Source organism: Lutra lutra, chromosome 9, assembly GCF_902655055.1.
Source record: "Lutra lutra chromosome 9, mLutLut1.2, whole genome shotgun sequence".
Taxonomy (NCBI): domain Eukaryota; kingdom Metazoa; phylum Chordata; class Mammalia; order Carnivora; family Mustelidae; genus Lutra; species Lutra lutra.
The window spans coordinates 107420326-107430289 of record NC_062286.1 but is presented as its reverse complement, the minus strand read 5'-3'; positions in this window follow the sequence as shown (position 1 = coordinate 107430289).

Genomic DNA, 9964 nt, shown 5'->3' with positions numbered 1-9964 from the left:
CCAGCAGCAAAAATATTAGGATCATCCAGGAACTTGTTAGAAATGCAATTTCTAAGGTTGCAGTCCAGAACTTTGGAATTAGAAATTCTGGAGGTCAGATCTGTGGTTTAAGTTCCTCTAGGTGATTTTGATGCAGCATTGAGAAACTTTCATTTAGATACCTCAGAAAGCCAGCACTGTCTCCTTGTTTTAGAGTTGATGGTAAAACTGCTAAGAATCAAGAAATACCTCCTATCAGACGGCACAAATACCTTTTCTGAAGCTCACAGCGTTTCCTGTAGTGTAGTGGTTATCACGTTCGCCTCACACCTTTTCTGAAGCTCACAACTTCTATGGGCTATCTCTCATACAGGAATTAGATGGAATTAAGTATAATTATGGCCATGGAATTGCATCCGTTCTCAAAGGATTACCTTGAAATAAATGTACAGATGTTGAATTTTTTTCCCTTTCATTAATGTTCATTATAAAGTTAGAGAAATGTTTTCTGACTGGATAAAAGAACTGGTCTCAGAAGGTCAGAAAGTGGCAATATAGAATTCAGAAAAATTCTTTAAGATTTTTTCTTGGAAAAAAAGTTATTATCTGGCAACAGTATCGCCAAACTCTTAATAGATATTAAATATAGATGCCATCAGTTTGTGTGTTTATTGTTTGCTAATAAATTCCAACTCAGTTAATAGATCCAGCCTGGAGTGAGAAAAATTCTCTTTCTTCTTTTCAGGGTTTCTCAGAGGAATAATAAGATATTTTTTTGCCTTTGCCTAATATTTCACGTCTGGTTCTTAGAAAGGAATAGGCTGATTTGAATGAAAAAAGAAGGGCAACATTCTAAGTGCAGAAATAAATCTGAGTGAAACACATTTATTGAAATGTGAAGACTAGGATGCCTAAGTATTTTATGATGTAAATCTTAATGGTAATAGACTCAACTTTTTTTTTTTTTTTTTTTTTGACTGAGATCTACCATACCTGTCCCTGTGGAAGAGAGAGCAGTCCTGATGCACGTTTGCTGATGTGTTGTTCACCCCCCTTCTTTTCACTAACCTCAAATTTCAAATAAAGCAGAAGTGAAAGAAATCTGGAAGACACCAAGTTGTAGAAAGCGGGACCCCAGAATAAAATGGACTTCAAATTTGTACATCAAGAGCTGCCTTGGGGTGCCTGGATGGCTCAGTGGGTTAAAGCCTCTGCCTTCAGCTCAGGTCATGATCTCAGGGTCCTGGGATTGAGCCTAGCGTAAGGCTCTCTGCTCAGCGGGAAGCCTGCTTCCTCCTCTCTCTCTGCCTGCCTCTCTGCCTACTTGTGATCTCTGTCAAATAAATAAAATCTTTAAAAAAATAAAGAAAAAAAAAAAAAAAGAGCTGCCTCCAGGGCATCTTTCTGAAATCGGTCATGTATTTGCAACACCAACACTTGCTAACCTTCCCAGGGAAGAGCCTAAGTGAATGTCTGCTTTGGGTGGTGGTGTAAATCCATCTTTGCCCTGCCAACCCTCCTGCTTCAAACCGTTTAATTTCACTAGAAATATACATGTTTTCAAACATTGTGAGGGAAACAAATTATTTTAGAACTTTCTTGATGTACCAGTAAAGGCCATTTGTACCCATTCTTTTCTGTGTTAAGGAAACAAATTCACAAAATATTTGAGAGATTATTTTTTTTTCTTAGTAGAATTATACTGTTGCTAAAACTGTTTTGGAACCTGTTTATTTTCCACATTGCTTCATTTGATAATTGGATTTTCTAAACAAAAAAGGTTGTTACACTTGTGTTTCCTGTGTTGAGAATTCAATAGAGGCTTAATAAATATGCCATCTCCCGAGTAGTCAAGTCATATCTAGAACTTGGCCTTTTTTTTTTTTTTTATTCTCCCATGTTTCTGAAGGAGATTTGCTAACATAATCTGAAATTTGCACTTTGAGGCCTGAAAGATACCTTAGTTCTCCTTTCATGCAACCCTGTAATTTATAGGTGAGGAAACTAAAGGATAGAAATGTTAATTGAAAGTCATAGGGACTCATGAGAAAAAAGTCCCATAGAACCTGGGACCCACATATCTCTGTTTTGGTCTATTCCCATTACGGACACTCCTATGAACAATCAGCTACCAAATAAAGCAATGTCATTTCTGATTTCTTTTCTATTTACTTAAGCTTCTTTGCCTGCTCTTACCAATACATATACCACAAAAGGATATTTTTAAGACCTGAGTGCCTGAGAACATGACTTTCTCCTTTTTTTTGGTTTTGTAGATTATTTGACAGTGGCTGGCCTTGAGAAAATCCTTAGCAGAAAAGACATTTTCTATGTTACTTAAGAGATAACTTTGCTTTTGGTCTGGCATTATTTCTTTCCCTTTACTGTGCTTTTTCAATTTTATGTTTTATATTTTTATTGTTTATTTTCAAACATACTTTTACAAGAGGAGAGAATATTCTATTGATCTGCCGTAACTCAACCCAGATCCAACAATTACTGAGGGTTTGCAATTCTTGTTTAATCTTTTCCTTTCCCTCTCATTTTTTTTCCTGAATTGTTTTAAAGCAAATTCCAGACATCATTTCATTCAACCCTACATTCCTCTCAGCACACATCTCTAAAGAGTTATGGATATTTTGCTACATAAACCTAATGCTATTATCACACCTAAAAATTATAATTACAGGGTCATCAAATATCCAGTCACTATTATAATTTCTATGATTTCCTCAAAAAACATTTTTAAGAGCTGTCTTTTCCCATTATTCAAATGTATAGCTATAGGTTCAGGACTCTAGCAAACATTGAAAATTCAAATAAGAAAGAAAGCTGAAGAAGAAAACTTACTTAGCGAGAAGGGTTTTCCCAAATTCTCACAGCTCTAATCTGGATACCATTCAGTGTGACAGGCTTCTCACTGGGTTCCCACAGCTGGTTAGTGTTTTGAATTCCAGCTCCATGAACTCATATCAGGCTACATGGGCTAATGCTCAGCGCCCAACCTAGTGCTGATATCTCTGATGACAGAGTAATGGAGCAACCACGGGCATTGTCTGCCTTTTACTAAATGCACTGTCATCTGTGTTATTCTTCCATCTCTGCAGGGAGAAAGTGACTCTAATGCCTCTTGGAAGCATTAAGCCATTATGGAGGCAAAAGTAATGCCACTCAGACATCTTTTATTGAAAGACCAATAAAATAACCTGCTACCTTGTGAAGGAGCTTCTGGATCTCCAGGGCCATGTGCTGTTTAGATGCACACCTCTTCATGTTCAAGTTTCTGCTTCTGTGTTGAGTTTTGTAAAAGATATATGAAGATAAAATAGAGAAAAAAATACAAAGGCACAATTAGGTAGAGAGAAAGTTAATTTAGGCACTGAATTTTGATGACTTTCCTATCTCCTCATAACAGATAAAGTTTCTTATAGTGAAGACGGTCTTCTGCTTATGGTAAAAGAAAAAGGAACTACATCTAAATCAGAACTCATCTGTTGGAAAGCATTACAGACCCTTCTTTAGATGCCCAAAGGGTGCTATTTTAGGGAACTCTTTTGACTCTCCCCAGTATCTAAAAGGCACATCGTACTTATTGAATGATGCCTGGAATTTGAATTGTTTTTCATTTCTCTTGATGTAAATGCTTTGTCTTCTTTTCATTTATATGGATTTTTAACTTAGAATATATAAGAATAGAGTTTTTCATCTCCTTTTTAAGGTGTAATTGACAAATGAGAATAAGATTTTGGGAAGGGGGGGAAGAGGGCCTACATGCTACACTTTTTTGAAGAGTAGGGTGCATATATATATTAGACATAGTGTATAGTGGGCATAAAGAACTCTTATGGAGTTTTATATTCCACTCTGTGAGAATGGGACATCAACATAGAAACAAAGTCATGAAGTTACCTCCGATCTTGGAAAGTTGCTACATGGACAATTCTGGATAGTATCTGTTGGCAGATACTTAAAAGGGTGTCTGTGGTAGGGGACTACTTTATGAAAAATGTGACATTTGAACAGGAAACTGAACTAAGGAGCCAGACATGAGAAGTTTCCACGAAAAGTCCTCAAAGAGGGAATAAACTGGGCCTAGCAGAGGTATGTATAGCTGGCATTTATGACTGCAATACATGGGTTGGGCCAGATCATAAGGACCTTATATAATAGAGCAGAGAGCTTGGGTCTCAGTCTTGGGTGGCATCTGTATAGCAGGTATATGAGAATCCTTTTATGGGAGGGATTCTCAAACTTTAGTGGTATCAGAGTCACCAGAAGAATTTGTTGTAATTCAGATTGCTAGCCCCACCCCCAAGGGTTTCCTATTGAGCAGGTCTGTGGTGGGGCCCAAGATTCTGCATTTCTTATAAGTTTTCCAAGGGATACCTGGGCTGTTGGTCCAAGGTCACACTTGGAGAAACACTGCTTTAACTTCGGAGGGTATGTGTTATGGTGATGCCATGAACTGTGTAAGACTGATGATTCACACACCTGTACCCCTGAAACAAATACTATATTGTATGTTGATTTAAAAAAAAAAAAAAAGAACCGCTCCAGGCAGGCATTGTCTTTGTCCATTCTTTGTAGTTGCCCTAGAGAAGTGATTTCTAAGTAGACTAGAGTAGATGGCAGGTGTTCTGATGTGATTACCATCTATCTTTCCCAGAATGCTTTGCCTTTTCTCTTCTTTAGAATGAACCTGAAGTTCCATTTAATATCCATCTCCCAGGGGCACCTGGATGGATCAGCTAGTTAAGCATCCGACTCCTGATTTTGGCTAAGGTCATGATCTCAGGGTCGTGGGATTGAACCCCACGTCTGGCTCCCCACTCAGCAGGGAGTCTGCTTGGGATTTTCTTGCTCCCTTTGCCCCTCTCCCCAGTCACATGTGCTCTCACTCTCTGTCTCTGTCTCTTTCTCAAAAAAAAAAAAAATTATCCACCAAAGAGGAAAGAGAACTTCCAAATGACATCAGATCATCTTATTGAGTTCAGGTTTCCAGATGCTCTATCCTTGTGAGGGCAGTGGACTGTGGCAGCCACAGCACAGGTTGCAAGCAGGGGTTGCTTGCAACTGCACCCCCATGCCCCCATCGTCCTCTCATTGTGGGCCTCCTTGAAAATGTATTCCATCTTCCCAGACATATATACAAGAGTAAAACAGTTAACAGACACCAGTGGCATCCCTGATCTCTAACCAGGAAGTGTTCAAACCGTTAGGAAACATGGGTGAGCAAATGTTTACTGACCGTGTAATTAATCTGATGCCTTGCCCTGTCTATCGGCCCTTAGCACCATATTTCCTGTTCAAGGCAGTGGAAAGCAAAAATATTAGTTGCTGTTTGACCAAAGGAACAAGTGTCTTCCAAATGAACACATGATCTATTAGCAGTCCTGCCGGGTCTTCCCATGGGAACAGGGGTTTTTACTTTGTTTTACAGCTAATTTCTTTCTTCAGCAGGTTCCCAGACACATCAAATGCCTTGCATGTGAGCCTGAAGTCAAGATTTATAGTCTGGGTCCATGTAATTCAATGTCAAACAACTCTGATAACATAAGGGCTGGAAGTCAACCATTTTCTCATGAGTTCTCATAAAGAAGTCATTTTAGCCAAATCGAGTTTGAATAGAGGGCGTGTCTGTGATTTGATGGATGCTCCCTACGCAGGAGCCTCTGGGAAGGAGCTAGCTACTTTCTTTTGCTACTGTAGCAACAGAATCTGAAAACAGACTGATTTCTGGTTGATATTGTTGGATTTTGGATTTTATTGCTCTTTTCTCTATCGACTTCAAAGGGAGAAAAAGAAAAGTGTGCTTTCTCTTCTTGTGGTGCATTGCACATGCCTTTTCTGTCTCTGATTTCTTTTTCCTTGTCCTTTTATTTGCTTAACATTTCTCTGTGACCTACACATCATGAAGGTCTATTTCCCTAGAGTAAAACTTCCACTTGTGCCAAGTTGGAAAGGAGGGTGTTTTCTTTGGTCTTGTCTATAGGTTCATGGTTTTGCAGACTCTTAGAGAAGGTGGGATCTTAGGGATCACTTAAAATGGACCCTATTTTGCCTCTGAAAGGTAAGGGAAGTTAAGTGGCCTTCCCAGGAGTGACATAGCTAGCTAGGAGCTGAATCAGGGATCTAGTGATTCCATTCATCCCCCCATCCTCTCCTCACCCCATTTAATACCTTGAATTTGTAAACTGGCCATGAGATATTAAGACAGAGTCAGGGTCTTGCTTCCTGTAGCCCAGTGCTTTCTAGATTATGTGATTGACTACTTGATGTAAAGAAGCTGATCATGGCTCAGGTCATGATCTCAGGGTCCTGGGATCGAGCACTGCATCAGGCTCTCTGCTCAGCAGGGAGCATGCTTTTCCCTCTCTCTCTCTCTGCCTGACTCTCTGCCTATTTGTGATCTCGTCTGTCAAATAAATAAATAAAATCTTAAAAAAGAAAAAAAAAAGCTGATCATAAGCATCCCTCAACAAAGCTGGTGTCCTACTAAGAATACCTCAGAACTCTTGGGGAGAGACCTGAGCTCAGGATCCATGGAGAGAAACTGCTTTGGGGTTTCTGAAGAAGACTGGAAAACAAGAGAAGAGTTAGAATGACTTCAGGACTCCTTGGTGTCCTTCATCTGCAATGTAGTATAGTGAGCTTGTTCTCTTTTTAAAATACCCAGATTAGGAAAAACACAAGACAAAATTAATAAACCACAACCAAATTCTAAGAGATGGCTTTAATCCCTACAGATCTGTAATTTTATTTTTTTACCTTTTGCACAAAACAACCTAAGATGTAGCGAATATGCATATCATGTGGAAATTTTGGATACTAGAGAGCTTGCAGTTCACAGGAGAGCAAAGTATAAGCAGAATTCAGGGTTTCAGGAATCTTCCTGGCCAGTAAACAGACAGAATGGATGACATTGACACTGATGATGATAAAGACAAAGGGCCCCAATTATCACGACAGAGCTTGAGGGTAGCTGTGGGGAGGCCAGCTGATCTCTTAAACTATCGAATGGACCTAGCCTGAGATAGTAGCTGTAAATGTTAGTGACAAAGTCAGAACAATCAGTCCCCAAGCAAAGCAGTTGTCTGCATTTCTTACATGTTGTCTGTCCTTGCATAAAGCAGTATTAGTCCATAATATAATAAAAAAAAATAATAAAGCAGTACCTCCAAGTGTGGTCTGATGACCAAAAGCATCCGTTATCACCTGAGGGCTTATAAAGAATGCAAATTCTCAGGCTCCCCTCAGAGTTACTGAATCAAAATCTTGGGGTGGATCCCAGAAATCTGCTCAAACAAGCTTTCCAGATGACTCTTGCATACACTAAAGTCTGGAAAGCATTGGCAAGAAAAACTTGTTGTGGATATATGAATGCAACCTTGTAAAGTTAATGTGTTTGTTGGAACTATATAGGAGAATATGTTGCTTGAGTGTTGAAGTCTGTTTTGGTTTTGTTTTTGATTTTCCTTAAATATTTGGAGGATAACTGAGATACTAAAAAGAAATTTACATTTCCTTCTTTCTTCTACCTAGAATTGATTTTAGGAATCATAAATTAATTCCGGGTAACTGAATTAAATCCAGAATTCAGAAGAGTGTTTCTTAGCACAAAAGGGTACTGAAATTTGAGGGTTTACCTTACCTTAGGATTCAGAAAGCTAGTTGAAGGAAGAAATTTAAACGTCCTCCCTTTGGGATTTATGGTCTCTACCTGCAGATTCAGCATGGCCTACTACAGAGAAAAGTGCCCCTGCTTTAGAATCAGATCCTGGTTTAAAAATTTGCCTCTGCCATTTAAAAGCTATGTTTCCCTCAACAAGCTACCAATCCTCTTTTAGCCTCTGTTTCTTCATCTGTAATAGAAGAATCATAGTTGCCTGTCAGTCTTTTTATGAAAATTAAAAAGGTCAAATGAGGTTGTGTGAATAAAATATCCAGAACCTAGGCTAACCCATGACAAATTCTCACATAATGAGGCATATGATTTTTTTAATTTTATTTTTTCAGTGTTCCAAGATTCATTGTTTATGCACCACACCTAGTGCTCCATGCAATACATGTCCTCCATTATACCCACCACTAGGCTCACCCATTCCCCCACCCCCCACACCTCCAAAACCCTCAATTTGTTTCTCAGAGTCCAGAGTCTCTCATGGTTCATCTCTCCCTCTGAGTTCCCCCAATTCATTTTCCTTTCTTTCTCCTAATGTCCTCCATGTTATTCCTTATGGTCCACAAGTAAGTGAAACCTTATGATAATCAACTTTCTCTGCTTGACTGATTTCACTCAGCATAATCTCTTCCAGTCCCATCCATGTTGATACAAAAGTTGGGTATTCATCCTTTCTGATGGAGGCATAATACTCCATTGTATATCTGGACCACATCTTCTTTATCCATTCATCTATTGAAGGGCATCTTGGCTCTTTCCACAGTTTGGCAATTGTGGTCATTGCTTCTATGAACATTGGGATACATATGTCCCTTCTTTTCACTACTTTGTATCTTTGGGGTAAATACCAGTAGTGCAATTGCAGGGTTATAGAGTATATGATTATGGCAATGATGGCTCTGATGATAAGGATATTGATTCCTTTTATACAAACATGATTGTGGTCAGAGGTTAACAGTCTTTTTCATGGAGACTTCTTTCAGAGGTTTTAATACATCCTTTTGAAGTATAACATATTTGGCAAAAGCTGCAGATCATAAGAACTTTCATTTTGAGAATTTTCACAAAGTAATTACAAACCATTACTAAAATTAAGAAACAGAATGTGGCCAGCCTCTGAAGTCCCCACACCCCTATCCAGTCACCATCTGTCCAAGGATAAACACTATTATGATATTGCACCAGAGACTATTTTCCTGCTTTTGAAACTTTATCTAATATGTAAATTAATTATAGAGAGTATGTGCTTTTCTGTGTCTGGCTTCTGGTGCTCAAAAAAAATTTTAATGAGACTGATCCGTATTGCAGCATGTTATTGTAGATTGTACATTCTCATTGCTAAATAGCAAATTAATATTTAAATATATTATAATTTATTATCTATTTGATTCCTGGTAGATATTTGGTAGATACTTCTAGTTGTGGCTATTATTATTAGTGCTTTATGAATATTTGTGAAGATGTCTTTGGTGAACAGATGTACATGTGTCTGCTGCGTGTGCACCTAGGAGTAGGATGGCAGGGCCATAGGATATGCATAAGTTCAGTTTCAATCGTACTGCCAGATGGTTTCCATGGCTGCAGGTTTCTCCTCTCACCCTCAGAGGATGAGGGTCTAGTTATCTAATTTCTTATCAACATTTAATATAATCTGTTCATTCTAATAGTGTACATGGAATCTCACTGGGATTTTAATTTTCATTTCCCTGATGAATTGTGAAATTGAGCACCTTTTAACCTGGCTACTTACATATCATCCTCTTTTGAGAAATGTCCATTCCAATCTTTGTTCCTATTTAAAAAATGTGTTTGCTTCTTTCTTATTGATTTGGAGGCATTCTTTATATGTTTTGGATATCAGTCCTTTGTCAGCTATATTTATTTCAATTTCCCTCTTCTACTCTATTACCTGCCTATTTTCATTCTGGGTAAAATTTTAAGATTTTATTTTATTTTTTTTTAAAGATTTTATTTATTTATTTGACAGAGATATCACAAGCAGGCAGAGAAAAAGGGGGAGAAGCACGGTCCCCACTGAGCAGAGAGCCCGATGCAGGGCTTGATCTCAGGATACTGGGATCATAACCTGAGCTGAAGGCAGAGGCTTAACCCACTGAGCCACCCAGGCACCCCATTCCTAGTAAAATTTTGCAAGGCTTTTAATTTTCAGAAATAACAAGCGAGAAAAATATGAGACTGCTGGTTACATTTGAATTTCAAATAAACAACAAATGATTTTCTAGTATACTATAAAAATTTTCAGTATTTATAGTATATTATAGTAAGTACTTATAAGAATAGGGA